Source organism: Amblyomma americanum, chromosome 11 (assembly GCF_052857255.1).
Source record: "Amblyomma americanum isolate KBUSLIRL-KWMA chromosome 11, ASM5285725v1, whole genome shotgun sequence".
NCBI classification, from domain to species: Eukaryota; Metazoa; Arthropoda; class Arachnida; order Ixodida; family Ixodidae; genus Amblyomma; species Amblyomma americanum.
The window spans coordinates 62,670,928-62,695,950 of record NC_135507.1 but is presented as its reverse complement, the minus strand read 5'-3'; the positions used below and the strand labels follow the sequence as shown (position 1 = coordinate 62,695,950).

Genomic DNA, 25,023 nt, shown 5'->3' with positions numbered 1-25,023 from the left:
GTAAGTGCGTTTGGCACGCTTCTGTAAAGAAGTGTACATCAAGGCAGATTGCCTCACCTTATGCTTAAGAAGTAATTTTTCTTTACTTCGTAAGGAGATCAAGAATTATCAAGCTGGCTGCTGTTCAGGCTGTGTCATCTAAGCAGTGCAAGATGAGCATCTAGAAGTAAATATTTCTCTTGGACACCAGGTAGGCAGTTAAGAAGTATGCTGAACATTGGTACTAGAGGCCGCTGGCGCACTTCTGGTCTTCACGCATGAAAAGGAGACTATGCACTGCTGCATTCTATTCATTTTTGCGTATAGCCCTATGTCTCGTGGGGAACTGCAATTTTCGGCTAGTAATTCAGAGCTTTTAGCACGGCTTTGAGGCGCTGCTACTGCAAGACGTCCCTCTATTGCTTAGATTTGGCAACGCTTAAAAACTGGAAAACGGGAGAGGAGCCAAATGCTGGGCCAAATTTATACTTTGTGCAAGAGCAATAGTATGCAAGAGCAAATAGTGCAAGAGCAATAGTCCTGCACAAAGAAAACGCCTGCCGGCATTCTTACCCATTAGATGGGACGGGAAGCACGCAAGCCTCTTCAATGCTTACTCTCGACCAATTCCCGCCTTGCAAGCCTTGTATAGATTCACTTCGGTTCGTCTAACGGCAGTAGAAATGGCCGCCCCAGCTTTCACAGCCTACTCTTTTCATTCATGTTTTCTTTTTCTGTTACATCGCACAAGGCTGCGCCGTTTAGAATGAAAACCGGCGTGTTCCTCTTTCCATCTGAAAGCGTTCCAGTCCACCAGCTCAAATAGCTGCTACTAGTTCAGGCTTTAGTTGTGCTTCAAGGCAGGCAAGAGGCGGAATAGAAAAATAAATATAAAAGCATAACAAGATCGAAAAACTCACAGACAAAACAACGAACACAAAAGGACACAACGTGTGTAGTTGCCACCTTTTGTACCCCCAAGAAGACGACCATATTGTTGCATAGAGTTCAGGTTTGCTTTCACACACCTTCTCTTTGTTGCGGAGTTGCGCTAATGTGTTGCATCCGGGTCCACGAAGAGAGATGAACAAAACATGGCTGCAGGAACACAGTCATGAAGTGTAAATAAGGTTGCGAGAATTGGAAGTGGGCGAACACGAAGAAACACTTTTTCCTCAGTTCAGCTTTTGCTTTTGGTTTTTGCGGCGTAATGTTGCTGTCGCCAAGTCTACCCCGCTTTGAAGGACAACTTCAAAGGAAGCCCGCAGTGGGACATAAAGAAGAAATACGGTGCACCTGGGAAATTTCGTGCATAAAAGACCGGTGAGGCTGCTGCATGCTGGTAAACTACTTGTGCGGGGAGAATAAATGTTCTCCCAGTTGCCTCGAGATCTTGCAAGGCGGCCGCGAGGCGGTTCTGATTCGTGAGATTGCCTGAATGTGGAACATTGCCTTTCCTTCCTTTTCCTTTCTTCGTTATTCCCTCGACGTTATTGGCAGACGTCGCCTCCTTCGGCTGCGCAGTTGTTGAGGCTCCCGCAGGAGTGTTCTATTTTCTACCCCGAGGTTGCACCAAGGCTGTCCTCGGCCGGCGGTGCGATTATGTCGTTCTTATCTGGCCTCCTCGTTTAAATTATTTTTCTTTTGCTGGAGTTGTATTCGAGTTCGATTGTTGTTTATAAAGAAATAACATACCCTATGCTTTGCAATGAGCATTAAGGTGCCGAGGATTTATTGGGCTCATTCAAAATGTCGGTACTACTGAGTCCTAGCCCAGCAGTGCCTTCGGGACTGCGTTTACTATGTGAACGCATTCTCAGACGTTTTAAATGAAAGGAATAATTTGTATTTGGTCTAAACGCACAAAATATCTACAGTTGATGGGTGGATAGGGTATTCTTGATTTTAGGGATCCCAGTTCGTTCGCGATGCACGATGCCGGAGGGTCTGCTCAGGTTTCATTTGCTCACCTTGTGCTCTATACTCACTAATGGACGCGGACAGCAGCAAGGTTTTCTCTTCGCGGCTTCGATACTGTACGTTGTAGATTTCATAAAGCGTTTTTTTTTTGTTTCCTATATTTTAAATATTTCATAGTCACTGCTGCCTGCCGCAAGCGTCTTTAGGGCGCTGCACACCAATAGTGATTAGGCACAGGAAAGAATTAAACAAAAGCGGTTCAGAAGTGCCTTACGAAGGCAAGAAGATGACCTGGCTCCTGCTCTACCAAATAAAGGACACCGCGGGCACTATTTTTGGTATAAAATTTCGCGCGAAGCCTTCATCAATTCTTCGCATGAAGTCCTAAGCCACTCAGTTGGCCACCTGAAAGTGCTAGAAAGGCCAGTATTATTTAAGAGAATGGCATACCGCCGATTCAAAACGGCAGATTTTGGAGTGTAATACCGTGCGGCATAAAGTGGGAACGAGCACAGCACACAACAACGTCGACTCACAACTAAATGTTGAACGCTATAAAGTTCCGCATGGCGGAAATTTGGGCGAGTTGGTAAGTGTTCATAATTTTCGTCACAGCGCAACAAAAACAGGGCACGAGACGAAAGGCTAACACAAACAAACGGTTGTTTGTGTTTGTCTTTCGTATCGCGTCCCGTTCCTGTTGCGCTGTGAGCAAAAATGATGCACGCTCTAATTGCGGCTGCATCATGGTACGTGGCTAGTCCTGGTGCTTATTTCTGGCTGTAAGAAACGCCGTAATGTTCTTAACTTTCCACTTAGAGAGGAAAAAATTGTCATCATGAGAGTGCATTTAATTCATACTGAACAGCGCAAAAGACAGCAGGACACACGAAGAAGAACACACGACAAGAGGTGGCTTGTACTTGTGACCTGCGACCTGTCGTTGTCCTGTTGTCTTTTGCACTGTTCAGTATGAATCAATACCAACTTGCCCAGTTCGCAGCCTTAATCAAGAGCATTTAATTTAAATAGAAAACTTCTAGAAGAATGAAAAATTATGAACAAAATTTTTATCGCATGCTTTCACAGTAATACTTTAATAGATTTACCTTTAACGACATAACATATGAGGAGCCTAATAATAATGTGAACACTTTTTGCAATCCGTTTTCATGATCCTGCAATCATCTGCACACAATTTCACAGCCAAACTTGCACCGTTCAAATTTCTTTGAACTTTTTCCAGTGAACTCTGATGAAGTGCGCCTAACTATGTCTGAGCTTAAGAATACAAGCCCAGGTTCAAGCGGCATTTGTGTTCGCTATCTGAGATTAGCTTCTCCTCTAATATGTGACAGAATCAGCTACATAATCAACATAACTTTTAGCATTATTTGATAATTATCGTGATGCTTTAAAAACCAAATATCAGTCCTGTGTATGAAAGTGGCGACAAAGAGCTTGTAACTAATTACCTATCCGTTTCGATACATTCTTCATTCAGTAAGCTTATTTAAAAATTTTTCTTTACGATTAACTAAGAAGATAAATAAGTTTAGCTTACTCAGAACTCGTCAATTCGGTTTTAACGCTGGGGTTCCACTAATCTATCTTTGCTTAGCCTAACTTACTACATGAAGCAATCGGTGGATGATGTACAATTTGTTGGCACTGTATGATGAGATTTCACTAAAGCTTTAGACACAATTATTCTCAACATCTTATTCACCAAACAACAGAAGCATAAGCACAACTGGTCTTCGGTGGACGATGTACTATTTGTTGGCGCTGTATTATTAGACTTCACTAAAGCTTTAGATACAATTATTCTCAACATCTTCTTTACCAAACAACAGAAGCATAAGCACACCTTGTCTTCAGTGGACGATGTACAATTTGTTGGCGCTGTATTATTAAACTTCACTAAAGCTTTAGACACAATGATTCTCAACATCTTGTTCATCAAACTACAGAAGCATATTGCATAGCTGCTCTCGCACTAATATTTCTGAAAAGTAAATTACTTGACAGGCAGAAAGCGCCGTTCGTGGCTCGTACTTTTTCTTAACTAAAAGCAACTTAGGCAGGCCCTTGAGATCGGTTTCTGGCTTTTTACTTTTTTATTTCATAATAATGATCCCCCTGTCTCCCTCTTCGACACTTACTGAATATGATACGCGGACGACGCAGCCATGCCTTCTTCTGAGAAGTGTCGAATTTCTTAAACTGCGAAATAAATGCCTACTAGGCAACGATGTGACGTGGTCTCCTTATTTACCACCTAATTTTCAACCGCGGAATAACAAAATTTCTGATTTGCCAATAAAGGAGAAAGTTGGTATCTCACTTGCCTCCGTTATCACCTGGTCACCTGGTCATTCTTTTGATGACGCTTTGTTTTTATATGTAGCATGGGTGTTCTCTCTATTTTTATTTTGCCACTATTTTAATGATGTTCCGTAATTTTTAATGTGCGTTTATGCCTGTGTGTATGTCTCAGCTGTTGCGCTGCCTGTCGGGCTCTGCCACTCAAGCCCTATGAGGCTTTGGCAGGCCGCATTTTTTCTGTTTTTTAATATTTGGCGCAATAAAGTATTATTATTATTATTATTATTATTATTATTATTATTATTATTATTATTATTATTATTATTATTATTATTATTATTATTATTATTATTATTATTATTATTATTATTATTATTATTCCATTTACGCTAGTGACAGCGTTACATGTGTGGCATTCAACTTAATTCTCACCTTAAATTTCATCATCATATCAATCACCTGAAAAAAAAAACTGCATTCGGAATACGATAACTAATAAAAGCTCAACTTTTTTTAATCCGTCCACGCTAATATAGCTTTAGTGGTCATGTATTCATGCACACATTAACAACGTCATTGTAGCACATGGAAACACTTACCGTTGTTATTTTACCCGATTTTAACACATTAAATATCTGGCAATACGCATCATTACCAGCAGTTCACATATTTTCAATGCTATGCTTTTGCAACCTGAAAACAGTATCTTATCCATTAATAATTTATTTCAGTGCAATCTAGCTATCATGTTTTCGAGCTAATCAGCGACAAACTTTGTTTTCTGTCTATTGGCAGTAGTTTCTGTAGAATAGTAGCACCACTAGGTTTGTAGCTCAGAAATGTTTTTGCTACCACAAGATATTTTACTAATTACAGAAAACAGAGTACGCAATTCATGGGTATTTCTTCATGGAATGATATACCTGTTCGAGTAAAATAACCCACGTCTTTGTCTTCTTGTCCACGCTAAAACCAACTGAAAATTCTTCTAAAATAGAAGAATTAACAAAGGTATGTGCATTTCTTTTATTGTTGACTGCTTAAATTGATTGCATTGCGCTGTATTTTTTATGTTTTTGCGTTTCTTGCAATATCATATTAACGACGGCTATTTTATTTTCACATATTTTGTTTCTCGCTCTGATAACCCGTTTCTTTCGTCTGCGTCGCATCTAGCGTTTTCTTATGTTTATTGAATTTGTTGTTAATGTATAATTGCCTGTCTGTGAGGATTCTGGTTCATTTGTAATTTAGTTTATTCTTAATTTATCTAGTGTACCGTCACAGGCTGTGAGTAAGATTTATGTTGGCATTGGTAGAACTTTACGGCCGCCTTAGGCGAATCTCGCCGCAGTATTGTGTTTGGCAACAATATCCACATGCGGTTCGCTGTTTCAGTCATGGCAATTTTACCTTCAGGCCGTATCTGCTTATACAGCGGTGAAAGAGAAAAGTGGAGATAGTTATTAATCGATTAAAATTCACTCTCTACTGATAGAAGTTACCATACGATTCTGCATTGTCTACACAACCTTCTGATGCAAAATTTGGAGTTCGTGGGTTTGGATCCCACCGGCGGCATGCGGTTGTTTAAACTTCTGCTTTTATAAATCTGCCTTCGATAAAAACCAGAAATTAAAAGAGTCATCGCCTGTGCTCCTTCGTTTCGGTGACTTTTGGTTTCTGTCATTTATGTCACAACACGCATCTCCTTCCATTCCCTTCTCTTCCGATGCAATAGTGGTATTTGAATGCGCATAGTTCTTCACGCCCCCAAAATGCCGCAGCAGGAATTGTGAATGCGTAAATTTAGGAAACGTCTTTTCTGGTAACAATAGTAAACCAAACGAACAATATTTTCTGCAAGTGTTCACAACACAGCGGACCTTTTAATTGGCAGTGTATCCTTTTAGTACGGTTAATAATCTCCTTCTGAGCGTAAATGCGGTCAGCATTTGTTGGGATCTACGTAAGAGCTTTGTAGCGGCTGTTCGATCTATAGTAGTCCAAGTAACAAAGAAAAGAATGAATACGCTAAAAAGACATGAAAAAATAAATTAAAGCACTTCAAAAGATCTTGCTGTCTACGCAGCTAAAATTTTCCCAGGCCAAAATCAAAGCACGGTATTAGTAAGGGGAAGGGAGGCATCAGATATATTTTACACAGTTTTTATGCACGATCAACGGTTTCCAGCACAGAGTTCTTTCTATACAGAGTAAGGCTTCGTGGTTTTCCAGTTTGTAAAAGTCTATCAGAGACCTTTTTTTTTTCACTCGCCATATCTCTCGGTTGTAGTAGTGGTAGTTGTTGTTGTTTCTCGGTTGTTTACTGCTCTCTGATGGCAAAGTGGCGCTTTTCCTTCCCGACACAACAGCCAGGCAATCTCTTCGAACGGGAGCCGGCCCTTCAATGTTCGTTATCACCCTTTCGTGTTATGGTGGCAGGAGAATTCACATGCTGATAAAAAAGCAAGAAAACCCATGCGACGACCGCGAGTGCACAAATTTTCCGAAGAAAACGTTTTTCAGAGCGGGAATGCTTAATTTTTCTTTCGTTTTCTATCTTTTTTTACTCCCAAAACAGAGTGATCCGAAAGTTTTTTTTCTGGAGTTGTTTCGCCGACATTGCTCTAACAAGAGCCACCATTAACCAACGCCTTTACGCCCTTTTTCTAGGGCTCTTCGTCACCGCGTCCACAGAATACCTCTACTCGCTCCTGAGCAAGGAAGGAAATTAAAGAGAAAACTGATTGGGAAAAGTAGGAAAAGGTAATATAACGGCACATTTTCCCCCCCAACAATTCTTTTATCTGTATCCTTCTCTCGTCACCTAAAAAAGCGACGTAAATAAGCCCCATTCTGACGGAATGCAGAAAAACTCACCTTTGCGAGAATCAAGTTTTTATTCCCTTCCCTATACTCCGTTTCATACATCAGGAGCTAGGCTGTCAAAGCTAGCGCTCTTATTTCCGCTGAGTACACATCCGTGATCAAAAAGTAGTGCGTTCCTTATGGTGAACAAAACACAGTAAATGCTTTGACAGCAGGAATATTACACGACTCATATGTCATGAGCATGACTAAATGCATTCCTATTGCCGACGACACGCTGACGCTTTCTCGTGCCTTAAACAATTCGGCCTCACAAAAAGCGTGGATTAACACAGCTCCATTTAATTTTCCGTGCGGACTACTTCCGTACCTTTCACAGCGTCGCACGTGATGCATGGAACGGAGTAGAGATTATCTGACGGGTCCCGGTGAAACAAAGTACCCTTCCCAGAATGCCTCCACCTGGCGAGAACCTGTAAAATTTCCCTTCCATTTACGAATTTACTGCTCAACGTGTTCGCACTCTTCAGCCTTATACGATGGCCATGCAGCCGTCGTGATATTGGCATTTTACTCTTTGTAGGGCTTTTTGTACTCTCTTTACGCGATAGCATATACAGCTCGTTTGGTCGAAAAGCAGTCGGCGTAGTACTAGTCGGCACCGCGTGTGGAAAAAATTGGGGCTGTGTAAAAAAAAATGATATCATGTTAATTTGTGGTTCTTGTGATTTATGATTGATTGGTGTGTGATAGCTGATGAAGAGTCAATGAAATCATTGTCATAATTTACTGATTAAATAAATATTGCGAGAAATTAAAAATAAACAAATTAGAAAAAGTTGAGTTTGAAAGGTATCAGAACGCTCAGAATGAAAAGCCAATCCTTTATGATACTAAGTAAGAAACATTAGAGCGCGTAATTGATCAAATATATTATTGAAACAATTAAAAGTCGAAAAATGCGTTCAAAGGTGTTAAGCTGCTCAGAATTGAAAGCTTAACCATTATGCTATCGCTTTATACACTTATGACGCAGCTTAAGTGGCCTTTCCAATTTTTCTTTTCTTTAGTAAAGTACGCTTTGATGCCAAACTCAGGGGCCACATGTACGCGACGTAGGCGAACAAGAAGTTTCGGTTGGTGGCGTTTCTTCAGACCCCTCGATTTTTCCGGTTTTTTGCCCTCTATGAATCCGACCCTTTCGTGCTGCTTTGTTCTTACCAACTGCCATCTCTTCGCACCGGCGATATTCCCACTTCTTTTCGTACGGCAATGCAGGTGTGAATGATTGCTGCCCAGCCTAGAAAAGAGTAATGAAAGGCATAACCTGAGGTGAGTGCCACAGTGCACCACAAGAAGGGGTGTCGCAGGTTTCCCGAACGGCGGATAAGTCGACGCTCCTGGTTCAACCCGAAAAAAAGAAAAGATAGCAAGCATAGCTGGCAGGGAAGATAACCGCCAATCTGCGACTAGTCTTTACAATGTGATGGTCAAATCTAAACCTGAAAAGTTTTGTGAAAGTGCATAGACAAAAGCAGTTATTTTGTAAGATATAACTTTATTGTTTTTTTATTCTAACACTCACCAAATGATGTGAGAGAGAGCACCAGTAATTCTGCTCAGGAACGTAGCTTATCTATAGTTGGCAAAAGACTTGATGAACGAACCGAAAGGGTTTTTCAATCCACTGGTAGCATCTGGGCCAGGGCTCGCATATAGGCAGGCCGAGAAATGAAATCTGCACGGAGCAGCTTGAGAACCTTTTCACGTCGTTTGTTACATGCGTGGTTAGCAATCTTACTACGCCATGCGAAAAGGTTAAAATGGGGCGTAGATGCATGTGTATCACTGATGATAGGCTGGGTCAGCGCTTTGATTCCCTCGATTTCATTGGTGGAGCGCACTTTCTTCGTTAATACCGCACATCCAAAATCCCCCGACTCATTGTCAACGTCAGTATCCCCCGGAAGAGGGATTAATGCATAACCCACTTCTGGAAGCCTACTATGTTTTAATGCACGGCATTGATTGTGACAGCACACCGTGAGCCCCCCAAATAGAAAAAAGATACGGTTTTTTTTAGATGGCTGGTGACAGTTTTCGAGCTCGGCTTATGTAGTGATTACTCTACCCATGATCTGTTTGTCCTGTTCGGGTGGCAGTTTTTTTGTAATTCTCACTTGTGAGCCTAGTCTGCAGTTTAGGGCCTGCCTTTTGAACCTCCGAAATTTTAGACTCAACCCTTCACGAGATAGGAAATTTAATACGATTGTGCATGTGACTTCATGCCGTATACTGGCCTATTTGCTCTGCACTTGGGCAGAATCTCCGCAAAAGGCTGGTGAGCAAATTGTTGAACGTTGTAGAGACAATTTTGTTTCATAATTTGCATTCTTTTCTTGACAGAGGCTTACTGGCCTAGGATGTATTAAAATGAGTTCAAGTGAATTCGGCTTCTGCAATCGCCAACTAACCTTCTGGAATCGCTACACTTAAAGTCGCAGAAGGGGGCCGGCATCCACTAAGATTTTGGAAACTATAAAAAATTTACTGCTTAGGAGCTTCCACGTGCGCAAATCTGAAGGGGAACTGTACACGAATTTTTTTTCTTTTTTTCCTTTCGTTCGCCAGCTAATATACCGATGGCTGGTCGGTAGGCTCACCGGCTTCTTCGACATCGTCCGATAGAAAGCTCTCTGTTCTACAGGAATACGCCTTTGTTGCTGTCGCAGGCATCGTCGGTGGTCTAGAGTGACCGCGGAGATTTTTCACGGGTGTGGCAGACCGGTGTTTTGGTGGTAGGATTTTCTGACTAGCGCACTGATCGCTGTCATGGGCGTTGCAGCAAAGCACAGATCTTTAGCAGGCGGGCTCAGTGACGTCACAGAATGCGGCCTTGTGCCCCTCACCTTCACTCGATGAGGGTCACAGGTCAAAGTTGCTACTTGTTCAATAGTAAAAAGAATTTTAAATCATGTTACGCTAAACGCCTGCGAATAAAAGATGCTAGAAGGCATCTTCTTACGTCCAGAAAAATAGCTTAATATTTTTCAGCGCTGGCTGCACATTATGTGTCTGTACTCTTTTAAGTTAGAAATTGTAAAATACATATTGTTCCATGTGTTAAAGTGTTGGGTGTTTATTTTTCAGAGAATCCACAATGAGATGATCATGTAAATAACTTATTGCAGAAGCTAAGCTCGGTCACTGGAATGCTAAATCACCACCGTTACTGCTTTCCACAATCAGTAAAACTAATGATATATAATGCTCTCTTTGTGTCCTCTCTACATTACAGGTTTTTAGTATGGGGCACCACTACCACGACAAATTCAAACAGGCTGTTAAAACTACAAAAAAGAATCTTACGCATAATTGCAAATCTAAAATATACAGAATCGTCTGCCCATCTGTTTAAACAGTTCAACGTGCACCGAGCACATGATTTATACCGTTATATACTGTCTCGTGTGTTCTATTTTAGCGCAAAAAACTTAGTATCTCTCCTTTTGGACGCCACAGGATTGACGCAAAATGATCTGCCATATCCCACAAGAAATACAGCATACTGGAAAATCCCGAAATGCTGCACCAATTATGGTACACAAATGCTCCAGAATACTTTACTGAGGCTTCTAAATGATTACAATAGACAAGACACTGATCTTGTGAAATTAACCCTGTCTGAGTTTAAACAGCTATATACAAACTGATTGTCGTCGTGGATGTTTCTGTTCTTGTTTTTTGTGCATACATGCATGTACTACATAGATCATCTCTGTATAATCTGTATAATCTCCGTGTATATAATCTCTCTGTATAGTCTCTGTATAATCTTTCTATGTTTGCGCATGCTCACATACAAGTAGCATAAGGCTGTAATCTTTTCTTCTTGATGTGTTTATGCTTTCCGCTGCCACTGTATTTGGGGGCCAGGGACCCCTCAAGCCTTCGTAGAACGGCTTTTACCTTGGCCTCCTGTACAATCCGGTGTATGAATAAAAATATGAATGAATGAATTAATGAATGAATGAATGAATGAATGAATGAATGAATGAATGAATGAATGAATGAATGAATGACTAAGCCACATACACGCCCTGAGGCGACACCAGACATCTGTTACTTTTACGCATGCGCTAAGTACAGATGCGTTTTCTTTGTGACGAACAACTGCGTGCGGTGGCTCTCTGGTGTATAGAATTTCTACCTGCTGAAAAGCCCCGCAATATTCGAAGGTCACCTAAACTCCGGCTTGAGGCTATGACGCCATAGCGTTAACGCGTCCCATCGGCGGCTATCGGTCCACTTTGCATATAATTTCATATACACTGAGACCCTTTTATGCATCTTTTTATGAAAGGCTTCTTATCTCTTTCTATTTTTACCCCTAGACTTGCGAGGTTCCCTTTTAACCAAAGCGAACGAACGTTTATCAGTGGTTGAGGCATGGCACCCCCCTGCTCATGACCGAAGTGACAGCGGTTTGATTGCCGCCTCGATCACTTTTCTTTTCAGCGCCATTGGATCTTTTTTGAACGCAGCCACTACGCAATGCTGGAGTAATAACATCAGGACCCGGCAGGCCAATGAGGAATTGTGTACTGACGACAACAGTGTTGTACAGCGTGATCTTTGTATGGTATTTTTATTACCTGTGCAAGGGCATTTGGTTTTGACGTCTTACCTTCTCGACCAATCTGGACTCTCTCGTCACAACGCCGACGCCCGGTTTTGCGCTGGATGTGACCCCTTTCGCTGCACTTTTCTTCATTCTAAACTTTCTAATTCTTCATTCCTCCAATTCTTAATGGCTCTATGTGCGTCTAGCAGACAATTTATAGACAAGTCACGCCTAACATTTCTAAAATGCGTCTGCCGCACTTGAAGGAAGCTAGTTGCTGCTCGTTCTGCACCTCGCTATACCGATACCAACACGACAATTATGTCCACCTCCTTCACAAAATTTCGCCAAAAAATAAGCGGGAAAAAAATGAAAAGTAGTTGTCGGGGACAGGAAATGGCGCAGTATCTGTCTCGCATCTTGACGGACACCTGAACCGCGCCGTAAGAGAGGGAGTGAAATAAGAAAGGAAGAAAGAGGTGCCGTAGTGGAGGCCTCCGGAATAATTTCAACCACCTGGGGATCTTTAAAGTGCACTGATATCGCACAGCGCATGGGCACCATAGCGTTTCACCTCCATCAAAACGCAGCCGCCGAGGTCGGGTTAGAACCCGGGTGCTCCGGATTAGTAGCCGAGCTCCCTAACCACTGATAAAAGAAAAGAAACACGCAGGACGCGCCAGTCCGCGCCAAGAAAACATCCCTCAAAACCGCATTTTAAAGGAAGACGACAAGAGGCGATTGGCGTATCTTTGAAAGTGTTTGCTGAATATTGGTATCAAAAGAAATTTGCACATTTCACGATAGCGCACCTGCTGACTTGCACCACTATTAGCATATTCAGCACAGTGCCCAAGAGTCACTCCTCCTGCCAGTTTCCGGCGCACTGCACCTCACTCGCTGTCCACGATGAAGTTGCGTAAGCTCCCTTCATAATGCCTGAGAAAATATACGGACTCAGCTCGGCATACACGAGGCGGCTGAAAGCGACCCGACGAAAAGGGCTGTGGGAAGTCTGCTCAGGCTCCCAGCTCTCTCCTGTCGGGGCACTAAAAGCCGCCGTCGAGAGCTTGGTTAAGCCGCCGCCTAAGGAGCAATGGGTATGCCCCACGGAAAACACGTGTTGGCCCAGCTCTCGGGTGGATTAACTGCGATGCCTACGCGGATTTTAGGGCTAACTGAGCGGGTCCATTTTCCTGGCACACAGAATATTCCAGTACACAAGGTGCTTTGGACCACATCGTCGTAGTTTTCAGGCCACAAACGGGAAGAGGCAACAGAGTTATATTGCGGAAAGTATGAGTTCAGAGACGAATAGGATAACAGCGTTAACAAAAATTAAGAGCACCGCAAACAGCTATTGAGGCAATAAAGAACAATGTGTGCACACGCAGTACAAGTGGCAAAACAGGCAACAACCAGACGTGATCTTGCGAGATCGTGCTTGGAATACATGTATAAAGGTTATTATGTGATGGATATTACATACGTAATAATTTTGTCACTATACCTCCCTCCATGAAGCGGCCAAATCCAGCGTCTCGCTTCATTCCCATACCAAAAATGCCATCTAGACTGTCTACAAAGATTTAAAGACACAAATGACGTGGTATGGGTATATCATTTTCTCCATATTTCAATAATTTCTATAAACCGAAATTAACATTCTAGTTACCTTCTTTTCACGGTCGATCTAGAGACTGCCTGTAGAGCATAGTCAATACGAATATCAATTTTCTTCGATCTGCAATTCTTCTTGGACTATTTATAGACACTGTTGGGTGATTCGAATATTAGTTTGTATCTATAAAATATACGAAATACCTCTAGACCGGCCTATAAGGTTGGCAATCTTTTCCTCTCTATAGACTGTCTACAAAGCAGCCTCTGATAACCCCGCTTTTCCTCTGTGTCCCTACGATCTATCTGTGTCTACAGATCAAGGTCTTCATTAATTGTAATTTTACGGTCAGTCTTTTAGATCGGTCTCTGCATCAAACTTTGACTATCTCTAGACTCACTTCGATTGCATACTTTTAGGTTTTTGTCTGTTCATAGAATACTAGTGAATCGCAACGGCCTTCTTTTAATCATTATAACACGAAACAATCTTATATTGTCCTGGGTTCGTTATTACTCAATGCGTTTAACTCAAAAGCATTTTAGTAGCAATGAACGTTCCTACAGCTGCAAACAAAAACCAAAATGACCCGTGTGACAATTGAGGAACCGCCTTATCCCTTTCCGATGTTGCTAGAATAAATGGAAAAGCGGCTTTTGGCATGGGATTAGCACCTACCTTGAATAAATAGCTTTGTGCTTGCTTTCACGCCTAGTTGTCCTATGTCCCATCAGTCACACTGAAGTTTGTCTTTTCTCCCCGTTCACTAAAACTTTAGCCCCAGCGAGGCAATGAAGCTGCTCGTGCCAGTCTTCTAGCAGCAAACTGTGGGAGAAACTGGCTTATGCTATCAACGCTCTTCAATGTCAAAAACTCAGCCTTCAGGTGCAAAGCAATGCATTTTCGCTACTTTTAAACCACTTTTTATAAATTGCATTTATGCGTATTTACTGACATGCAGAAAAGGTTGACGGTGGTAATTAATTAGAGCGTATGCTTAAAACGCCATATAAGCAAATAGCCAAGCTACATCCGTAAAGCAGGTATTTGTTTCGAGTTTTACAAGGCGGTTGAATATTATTCGTGTTTTGTTAACCTGGTATTTTGACTTACACTTAGCAGTGCCACCAGTGTGCCCAGAAGTTCCCAGCTGTGCCCACAAGAGCATTGCAGCGGGGGGAAGGGGGGGGGGGGGGGTATTTCTCATAACAAAGCCTAAAAATCGTCAGTACAAGAAGTGCGAAAGCATCTCAAAAACTCACAGAGCACAAAAAACAAATGTACATTGTGACTTCAAGCAAAACATCCATCAAGAGGCAGGCGAAAGAAATGGTAGCACGCTGATGCGCAGCTATGGTAAATTTAACTCTCAGAAAGACTTAAGCTCAGAACAAGTTTTACAATAATTAACGCTAGCGGCAGGCCTAGTCCAGAGTATGGAAGAGTGCGGGGAAAATTAGTTGTGGAAAACATCAGGTTAAAAGCGCGTTTACAGAACATCAAAATCAAGATCACATTGCTTAAAGAGAAAAGTCTAGAAGAAAGGCAATATGGACGTGACAGATTCACTACAAGCGCTTTCCACAAATCCTTCCTTTATCTCATGCACTCGCTGTGTTTCCCTAAAACAAAGGCGTGCCTTGTATTCTCTCAGCGTCTTGAAATGTCATTTGTGGAAACCAAATTTGGGTGGATATGGAGCGAGAGAGATGTCCGTGTTGAGGGAGAAGAGTGAGAGACCTGAGCGGGTAGCAGGACATGAATTCAAGGCGCCTATTTTCCAGCAGTGGAACCATTTCTCAGCCTGCCACGCTCCCGCATGGCTGTAGTCTAGCGAACACAAAGTGAATCATGTGAGGTAGCGGGAAGGCGCGAAGAGGCAGAAATACTTGCAACGAGCGTGTTGCAACACACCGTGCCGTGCTTCTGCCAAGCAAGCACCTGGCGCCAGCAGACATGTAGGGGAAGGAATGGCATGCGCCGAGGTGAAGGAAGGTCAGGCGGAAAAGGTGCTAGAGGGAAAATAAATGCCTGGTCGGGAAAGGCTGTACACGGCAGCGTTTCTCTCCAACGCTTATGTATTCGCGAACCCGAGGGTATAACTCCGGCTTAGCCCTGCGCAACCGCTGCTGGCGGAGGACTGGGGTCTTAGCGTGGATTTAGCGGTGTTCCTGGCCGCAACGTAAGTAGTTCAGGCCCAGAACCAAGAGAGACGCTTTGGTCATTTATATTGCAAGGTATTTTTTTAACCGAGTTTCTTCTCTCCCAAGCTGCCACAGCTGCTTTTGAGGTTTTTAAGAATATCTCTCTAGAGAATTTCTTAGTTGTCTCTACCGCTGTTTCATGTATTTTAGTTGTTTTGTTTTAAGTTTTGGCGAGCCGAGGGTGACTTGTTTTGCTGGGGAGAAAGTATGTGGTGTTGTCACAGGTTTGGTGCCGTAATTTCTTGCAAGTAGAGAGAGTAACGGCGAAGTGACCTGTCAGGCTGGCAACATTGCCCGAAGGAACCGGGATCAAATAGCTACTGTTTTTAAATCCAGGCTACCTTTCCGCTGCAGAGTACTGTTTATGACATCGCGGAAGGGTGACTGTCGTTAATTTACTTTTCATAGCTTTGCGCAATGTCAGAAAGGCGGTGAGGGCGAATTCTTCGCACTCTCCCATGCTTTGTCCTTGAAGGCTCTGCCTGAATTTTTTTTCCCCGTAACTCCATACCGCCGCTAGAGCTCCTTTGAAATTACACACCACTGGAAGGTAGCCAGAATAAGTGTACTTCGTGTGAAAACTGTTCGTTTTTAAATTAACGATAGCTTCTCAACCGCCCACAATCATCTGCTATCGGGTTATGCTTGAAGAAAATGATTTCAGCGCAAGTTACAATCACACAGAGGAACTGAGCAGAATTGACGTAAATTTCTAAGCTAGTCTTCATTTTTCAGCACGGCGGTGTTCTGGGAGAGTTAGTCCTATATTTTAAAGAGGGTAAAGAGAATCGCTGCAAGAACAGGACGTGGGAAGAGAGGTGGACAGGACGAGTAGTCCACGTTGCCGGACCATGTCCTTTTCAATAAACGCCACTCGCTATAGTTGCCACCCATCCTGTCCACTTCCCTTACCGTTTGAAAAACACAACAAAATATTTTGTTGACACAACATTTATTGCTGCAATATTCTGGCACCTGACAACAGAAATTGTAGTAGTAACAACCGGATTTTCTGTAGTATTGAGCAGTATCTTGTCATATCGAAAGAGCCAGATCTGTCGCCACAGAAGAAAACTTCACTCTACTTCAGAAAAATCTGCCGTAACGACAAGACGCAAAAAACTTTCTGTTCTATTTTTGGGAACCAGTCTGTGTCGTATTGGCATCCGGTTCCTGTCGCGATTCTTTTTGCCCCTTTTAATTGTTATTGTCAATCTTATATGCCATGTTTAGTCTCCTGCAAGACAGCGGCAAGCAGAACTTATTTATACATTGCCACTCCTTGCGGGAAATATCAGCCTGTCCAAACACGCAGCAGTGAGAGCCTGTCGCCAAGACGTCGTGCAGCCAAGAAAAAGTTCGCAGAATGAAATTCTGTCTGCAGGATGTTACACATATGTGAATGCGATAGATGTGTATAGCCAAAAACGTGGAGGCTGGTTTGAATTATGCGAGGCCACACAGCTACGGGCATGCATCCGTGGGGAACGCAACACTAGTTCATATGAGAACAATTGAAGGGCCTCCATTGGAGACGAAAAAAGTGCCAGGAACGTTTAGAACAGGGGTTCTGAAACTTTTTTGCGTCAAGCAACGACCACAACAGCCTTTGAAATATACCTAGAAACCCCCCTCTCTCTCTCTCTCCTGCGTCAAATTCGGCCGTTTTTCATGTTACTAGCAAATTGTGCTTTTTTTTGCTCAATCCTTAATATTTACGCATTTGTTTGCTAACTTAACTTCAGCAATGAGTGTTTCATTAAATCACAATATTTCACTGAGGCCCACACTTGCCAATATTTTGCCATCTATTTTACCAATACCTCGTCTATTTCAGTCTAAGTCACACCAATCACTACCACATGATAGTCATCTGTGTGACTGTAATAATAATAATAATGATTGGTTTTTTGGGGGAAGGAAATGGCACAGTATCTGTCTCATATATCATTGGACACCTGAACCGCGCCGTAAGGGAAGGGATAAAGAAGGGAGTGAAAGAAGAAAGGAAGAAAGAGGCGGCGTAGTGGAGGGCTCCGGAATAATTTCGACCACCTGGGGATCTTTAACGTGCACTGACATCGCACAGCACACGGGCGCCTTAGCGTTTTGCCTCCATAAAAACGCAGCCGCCGCGGTCGGGTTCGAACCCGGGAACTCCGGATCAGTAGCCGAGCGCCCTAACCACTGAGCCACAGCGGCGGGTTGACTCTGCACGCTGATTTTGTTTCTTGATGTGCAGGTTACAGCCCGATCAGCTCCCTTTGTTGGTTATTTTCTTTGAAAGAGTATTTCACGTGGCATCATATTAGCTGCGTTCCCACATAGTCACCCATGCGAAACAGGCACGAAGCTTTGGAAACGGGGGAGGGGAACAAAGTATAGAAGAAGAGAGCATATTTCTCAAAACCGGCTAATCGGGCTGGCACTGAAATCGGGCAGGCATTTGTTGTGCTGTCCATGTTAAGATTTAAAACTAGTTTATATGAAACACACGCTAAGTAGCGCACTCGGTCTATCTAAAGAGGTAAACTCTAGAGTACACTCTTGTGATGCCACTATGCAGATATAAGCAGAGAAGGAAATGCAACTTTAGAACAGCAGCGCACGCAACAACCATATTGTTTTTAAAAGTGTTGCGGAAAGTGCCACCGAGTCAGAATGGATTTGAAAAGAATAGGTACTGACCAGCTATTTAAGGAAAAAATTGGGTGTATACGTGAAGACGATGAGCAGAATATATCGCCCAGACAAGGTTAATAAAAATGAAATTAAACCAGTTATCATGCGATACTATTACCACCGAAAAAAGCTGAAAGCATCCTCGTTAGCCGTCACTAATGATAGTGCCTCAGAAGGAGTAGAAATGCGTACGCAGTCAAGGAAAAGCAGTCGGCCGGAAAGAGCAAGTGTGAGGGATTCGCTGACTGATGACAAAGTCAAAATAAAAGATAAGCTTTGATTACGGCACGAAGGTAGTAAAGAGCTCACACTAATAGCGCAAGGTAAGAACAAAAAACATGGGCGACGCTTAAGCTCAACTTAAAAGAGAAACGTGATAGTGCACGGTCTTTACATCATCGACATGACGGCATCATTTCGCACTCTCCTAGAATTCCCCCTGCACCATGAAAACTCTCTACTCTTTTTCTACAAGGACGAATGATGAAGCCAAACTCACAGCGCTCCTAGCGGCCTCTGCGAGAAGTTGAAAGCTTCTGTTCAAACTGCGGAAGGCTTCCATCAACGGGGCTCATGGTATTTTGCAAGCACTAAAGACGCGACGCAGCCGTGGAAGCCTTAGGCTCTGGTGACGCCGGCAAAGAAGAGGATGACTACGCGGTCATGTTAAAAACGACCACAATTGTAGCTGTGTACAGAGGGACTTCCGCTGCTTATAATAGTACGGAACAGGAATAGCTACATCTTCTCTTAGTCACAATGTAAACAAAGGAGAGACAGTGCGACATGCTAATACCAGATACGCCACTTTTTCATCGAGGAATTGCGCTCTCATTGTACTTGACTCCCCAATCAAGAACAGAATATTGAACAAGAAGCTCTCTCCGTAATACATTGGAATGAAACATATCAGTGCTTTCTCCTGTAGCCCACACGTACCTAACGGGCGCTTATTCATACTCCTTCCCTCTTTACCTCCCAAATTCCTTTCCTATGAAAAGTAGCAGGCCAGCGATTTTAGAACGTCGCTTAAATTTCCTGCTTTTTCATTACAGGGCTTCTCTCTCTCTCTCCTAACCTCGGCCTCCTGATGCTGAAGTGTTATAACCGAAAGCGCATGATAAGCCATGCAGAAAGAAGCAAGATGAGAGAAACAACCAATATGCTAATTCTTCAATCAAAAATTGATATATAGGCAAAACATTTTCGGATGGCTAAAGCACGCACTACACATTACCTATGCACTGCGTTTGCGGAGACCGGCAAAGGGCGGTTGCATGTTCTTTTTAATGATGTCGTGCGGAAAGTGCTGGAATAGTGGCGTAAGCGTGAGTGAAGCAACGCCTTTTGGAAGTTTCAAGTAAGTTAACTATATTTCGTTTTCCGATAACTTTCATGGCGCCAGCAGTATCTAACGCCAATGCCCGTACTGACGCGAATGGTGCTTTTCATTTTGCGAATAAAACGAACCTCAGCACTCACGCAAACACACAGACACATGAACTTCTGGTGAGGCCTACCACAGTAGTTATTATGTAATAGTTTATTTATCTCGTAATACCACAAGAATAAGATGAAAAATTAACTAATTGCGTGGCTCAGTGGTTAGGGCGCTCGGCTACTGAGCCGGAGTTCCTGGGTTCGAACCTGATGCGGCGGCTGCGTTTTTATGGAGGAAAAACGCTCAGGCACCCGTGTGCTGTGCGATGTCAGTGCAGGTTAAAGATCCTCAGGTGGACTAAATTATTCCGGAGCCCTCCACTACGGCACCTCTTTCTTCTTATCTTCTTTCAGTCCCTCCTTTATCCCTTCCCTTGCGGCGCGGTCCAGGTGTCCAACGATATATGAGACAGATACTGCGCCATTTCCTTTCCACAAAAAACAATTATAATTATATAATTAACTATGTACTGGTTCAAGGCAACGCTGTGGTTCTCAAAATAACGTAGATTGTTATCGATTCCCTTTCTGGAGGTCCTCCAGGTAAGAGGAAATAATTTGCTGGCCTCTCTTGGTCGTTGAATGATGGTGTCGCCTCGCGAATATGCGGAAAATTATGCAGTTCTTTTTTTTCTTTGTGGAACCTTTATCCACCTGCTATGCCAACATCGTCAGATCGATTGGAAACAAAGGCAACCCTGAAACGTGCGCGATATAAACGTTTCGGTTTCACCTTCGGCCCACCACCTTCTTGGTCGACGTGCCTTCCTTCCGCGATTCTCTGCCTTCATTTTCTTTTTGTCCTTTACCCGGTCATAAATTTCCCCAAGTTTCACAATTTAGTTTCACTGATATCTGTTTCCTTTCTTTCCTTTCCGTGTACACATCTCTGCGGGATGAGTGGTGCCTGAAAAAAAATGAAAACAGTGCAGGTTTGAGGAAGTACGCGGTTTCCTTTCGGGAGCAGTCTTTCCAGTATTCCCCATATTTTTTCCACCAGAGCGGTAACCGTCACCGCTCGCTTCCTACATCGTCCTTGTCATGATCGCCTAGCGCCGCGTCAGATGAGACGATCTCGTGCTGGCGACGTGACCAAACTGCCTTTTAGCAATGGCGAATAGTGACACTCGGTGCAAGTGCACTCGGGGAGTTTGCTCTCACTTGTCTTTCATACCTTTTTCCCCCTTTTGCCGCTATTTTCTTCCCAGCTCCGACTGGGCGAACGAGACGTGTTAGCTGTTCGTCTTGATTGGAGAGATTTTAGTAATAATGTGTATGCGTCGCTCCATGCAGTGCGATGCCCGCAATGACTGAACAAGGGCCAGGTGGTCATCTGTCTCTATTGCGTCTCGGAGACATGAGCGCTGAGGGATGCATGATCAACGGGGGTAGCAAGCTTGGCCCTAAACCTTTCCGCCCTTGCAATGTGTCCAAGTGATGGATGACGACCTTGGGTCCGCTTGCAGCCTGTGCGCGAACGCGAAGCAAAGCTGTTGTTCCCGAGGCTTAAGAAATTCTTTCTTCTGCGCTGGCTTCGAGTTTCCATTTCCTAGATTTTGAAAGCGCACAGAAAAACATAGACACTTCTCGGGATCTCTCTCTTTATTGTGCTCTAAATTTATGTTGAAAATACAAGGGTATGGATCGTCAGTGGATTTGAGTTGGGGAAACACTTTCATTCATGCAACGGTAAAATGTAGGAGAACGTGGCAAACTGGAAATATTCTGATCCTTCTTGTGAATAAAATACGCTGGAAATTTATTTTTGTCACGATGGCTTACTGCCCATATTGTATTCGTTTAATATTTCGCTGGAATCCCTCGAGATTCCAACTGCTTTTAACACTGCTGAATAATGTTTTACGAGCCAATTTTTGATCGAAGTTTTGTTGTAGCAGTACGCACTTACGTGATACGACACAATAAATTTGTCCATTAGTTGGCTGTATTGCATAGTCTAGCTATTATGTTGGTTTTTTCTCAAATTGCATAGTGTCCACCACCCCTTTAGCCCAGAAACCTTCCTTCAAAGAAAATATGTACACTCGAGCCCACTTATAACGGGTGCAGATATAAGGAACGCTCGGATATGGCGTACAAGATTATGCTACCGTCAAAATACGTACTAGGGCGATGGCAATGCACCTCAGATGCCACGAACAACCTTCTCCACACCACTCAGATAAAGCAAATGCGCAGGCGCCAAAAACTCTGCCACAAAGTTGAAAAACTCGTGTTTCCAGCTATCGCGGTTATCTAAGATCGTCTCTGAGCCCTAGCAAACACTCCAGAAAGCCTACTTGTTTCTTTGTTTTCAAGGCTTTAAATGCATGAGAAAAGACAGAATATGTAGGTTCCCGACTAGACCATGGTGGTGTAACTAACAGCGCTCTGAATCTCTCTGGAGGAAAGCGCACCAGGCTTTCAAACCTTGCAAATAGTTCAATAAAGTATTCAGTACTTATCGCAAAAGAACTCCGGCACTCCGTTCCTTAAAGCCAGTGCACCAAGGTACCGACCATCACTGGACCAACTGTACTGAAAAAGACATGATTTATTTTGATGGAGATTTCACTGAGCTTACTTTTATGGAGCCGTTAACATAAGTGGCACTTCGAGACGATTTAGGAGCAAGTTTTGCAAACCAGAATACGTAGGGAAAAGGCCTTAAGACGGTACTGAAATGAAATTGAATAAGTGCATGTTAGCTGTGTATATGTTGTTACGTGGAGCTCTAAGCAACGAAATCTGCTATACTGGCAGGACATCTAGGACCTGAGCCTACATGAGCACTTATCAGCACAGACCTTCACTGTCTTTAAGAGCAGGGATACTCACTTCGCTATTGACTAAGTAACGCTATCTCTCTTGGCGAAGTCACTGTCGTCGTTGTCGAAGTCACCGGTGCCTGTTCGGTGGGTCAAGAGGAATTGGAATGGTAGGGCTTCAGGCGTGTAACATGCACCATTTTTGAATGCGGTGTAGCCGACGGCGACTTAGTATGGAGCGGTGCGATCACACATTTTTAGGTCGGTGGCGGAGCTTTAAACAGGAAAAGACTCCGTGCAGCACAGCAAACGTTTCTCACAGAAGCCCACACGGCAAGGCGGGAGCCGTAAGAAGACGAAAGCTCTAGTGCCGACTAGCAACCTGGTGGGCAGCGTCAGCTCGGGTGACGGCATCATGAGCCTAAGTAGCGTCGGAGTCGGCTGAAGGCAGTAAGGTGTCAAAGTGCATTAACGGCTCTCTTCCAAAAAAAGATCGAATGGAGAGCACCTGGCGGTATCATGGCGGGAAGAGTTGTTGTGATGGTCAGAAATGGTAGGCTAACCTCCAAGTCCAGGTGGTCGTTAGTGTTAGCAGACGACGACGGAATGACTATATAGGTGCTCATGAAGACGAAGATGCTGTGTGTGTGTGTGTGTGTGTGTGTGTGTGTGTGTGTGTGTGTGTGTGTGTGTGTGTGTGTGTGTGTGTGTGAGAGAGAGAGAGAGAGAGAGAGAGAGAGCGAGAGAGAGTGTGTCCTTCAAGCCTCAGGCGTTTGACTTCAACCCAGTGCAGCACGGATCTTTGTGGAGTCTTCTTCGCCGCAGTATATTAGGTACACTTAGAGACATCAAGCTTAAGATCACACCTCTGTCTTTTCATTCCACCATAGCCTGTTACATTATCTAATGAGAAAACATGTCAGGACAACATCCTGAGCAAATATCACTCCTCAAACAAAAACCTTTCCAGGCATTTACTCTAAATGCAGAATTTATCCAATGGGCAACATTTTCACTCAGCTATATGAAGCAAAATATAATTAAAATCAAATAAATTGTCGCCGATGTTTTTCGCTTGAAATTTTCTAGCTTTCTCTGTTTCCGCTCTAGTGGCATTTCCCTACAAACAGATAATTAGATGCAAGTAGTCCAATCATGAAGTCGTCACTACGCGAGGATTTGGGCATTGATTTATTAAACCACGTGGTAGCGCACAGTCGTTCTCGCTAAATGTACCACAATGCCACCAGCCTAGATTCTTCTCCAAATACAGATCTTTTAGCATTTAGAGCCCGCGCAATTACTTTATTCTGGAGATGAAAAAAAAAATCATGATGCCCGCTCACTTAGTGATGCTCTCGACCTCAAGGTGACCCCTGCGCCTGATATTCTGGGCGCCGACTTTAACCATACGCCATGATTTATTTGAAGCAAAGCGACTCCACTTGAAGCGTTCAGTGCCCTTACGTCGTCTTTTATATGCTGCGATGTCCGGCAGCTGCTGGAGTCCAAATTTATTAATATAATCTTTGCAGCGGAAGCAACTTTTTGATGGACGCGAAACGCAATAGCTTTCCACCTACTCAGGTCGGTATGTGGTTTCGGAACTCTCTATCGCGGTAATTGTTTTGGGTTTGTACAGGTTATATTTTCTCGTGAACAGAAGGGTTATTATGAGCGGCGAAATCTCCACAGTACTAATAACGTTTCGAATTGCTGAGTGTACCGATCGCGACCAGCAGAAACACCAGCTACTGAAGCTTTCAAAGGGAAATTGCATAAATGCTTGAACGTCTGCCGACACTCAAGTAGGGGGTAACTCAGTGTGGGCGATACTATTGTGCAGGTGCGACCGTAGACAAAAAAGGTAATTACCGAGGATGGAGGCAGTACTCGCAGATGCCTTGTGAACAACAATTTGGAAACAGGCATGCCTATTGGGGATTAGACTTGAGCCTTAAGTGTGGTGGAAATAAATGGTCTTGGACTCGAACAGCCGAAATAAATGAATACACTATATTAGAAGTGTTTCCTCGTTTTTACGTTCAATGTGCACGCCGTAATAGGGAAGGAAGACTTAGTATGTTTTTGTGAAGCAGAATATGTCAACTTGGTTTCCGGGACAATACCACGTGAACCAGCCAGTAACACCATAGGCAGTAAGGCAACGTGCAAAACAATGAATACAGGTGTATTTGTCTGCAAATTCCTCAGCTGTTGCGTTTGCAGTTTTTGTAAATTGTGCAAAGGCACTGTCGAGATGAGTATATAAGAAATGTGAAAACGAATCCAGCACAGGGTTACTGCTCGGAGAAAAGAGTCGTGTTTGCAACAGTTTATTCTGCGCGTCCCTGAATACGACACGTTCCCTCTTGAAATCACGTGTAAGGCAGCAGTATCGTCTATCTGGAGCTCAGAGAAGGAAAACTTGTTTAAACAAAAAACGCATGGGCGATCATAATCTCTGATGCGAGAGAAGATCGTAAGCAGTATTGGTTAGCATTTCGCTTTTAAACTGATCACCTTCGCACTTTATTTCATGCTTGCGAGGAAGTCGGTGGAGGGGTTAGTGGAGTATACATTTTAAGCGTGATCTTTACACGCGGACACCAATCCCACCCCCAC

The 25,023-nt window shown here is 43.4% G+C and overlaps 1 long non-coding RNA gene across 1 annotated transcript in view; it reads right to left on the bottom strand.

The window, feature by feature from the left end:
* Nucleotides 1-965: 965 nt before the first annotated feature.
* The window catches only part of LOC144110750 (uncharacterized), a 72,016-nt gene continuing 47,958 nt past the window's right edge, over nucleotides 966-25,023 (bottom strand). Inside the window, exons 2-3 of the long non-coding RNA XR_013309916.1 lie at nucleotides 8,281-8,359; nucleotides 966-1,077 (exon numbers count right to left, since the gene is read on the bottom strand). This is a non-coding gene — a long non-coding RNA (uncharacterized LOC144110750). The remainder of the gene's footprint in view (nucleotides 1,078-8,280; nucleotides 8,360-25,023) is intronic.